The sequence below is a fragment of the Penaeus monodon genome, chromosome 23 (assembly GCF_015228065.2).
Source record: "Penaeus monodon isolate SGIC_2016 chromosome 23, NSTDA_Pmon_1, whole genome shotgun sequence".
Taxonomy (NCBI): Eukaryota; Metazoa; Arthropoda; class Malacostraca; order Decapoda; family Penaeidae; genus Penaeus; species Penaeus monodon.
Genome location: NC_051408.1, coordinates 8179862 through 8180437, shown reverse-complemented (window position 1 = coordinate 8180437; position 576 = coordinate 8179862).

Here is a 576-nt window from a genome sequence, read left to right as displayed (position 1 = left end):
CTGCGTATGTTATTGATCTTTAAGAGAACAAATATGATAATGATCTAATTACATGAACACATTAAAACAACGAAATACTGCTTTAATATGTAATATCATAACTGATCACTATTGGTAATGACCGGATTTTATGCCTAGCTATTCCCAACAAAGTACTTTAGGTTTCGAGTGATATATACACATACTTCTGCCTGAGGAAAGGCGTATTATATAACTGCCATCATTTATTTGCAATTGGATTTGTTTTCATCTGTTTGGGAGAAGGATTACGTATTATATAACCGCCTTTACTTGTTTATCATATTTATTTATCTGTTTGGGAGAACAATTACGTATTACAGAACTGCCCTAGTTAACATGTAATCATATCTATTTCGATCTTTTTGGGGAGAGGGATTTCGTATTATATAACTCACTTCCTTTATTTGTTATTACATCAATATATTTGGGACAAAGATTACGTCCAAAGCACAGAATAAACCGTTAAGGAACTTTGCGGGCGGCTTTACCATGGGAATTTCGACTATCCTGGACAAAGTGGGCAAGGAAGTATGACAAGGGAAGATAATAGTAATT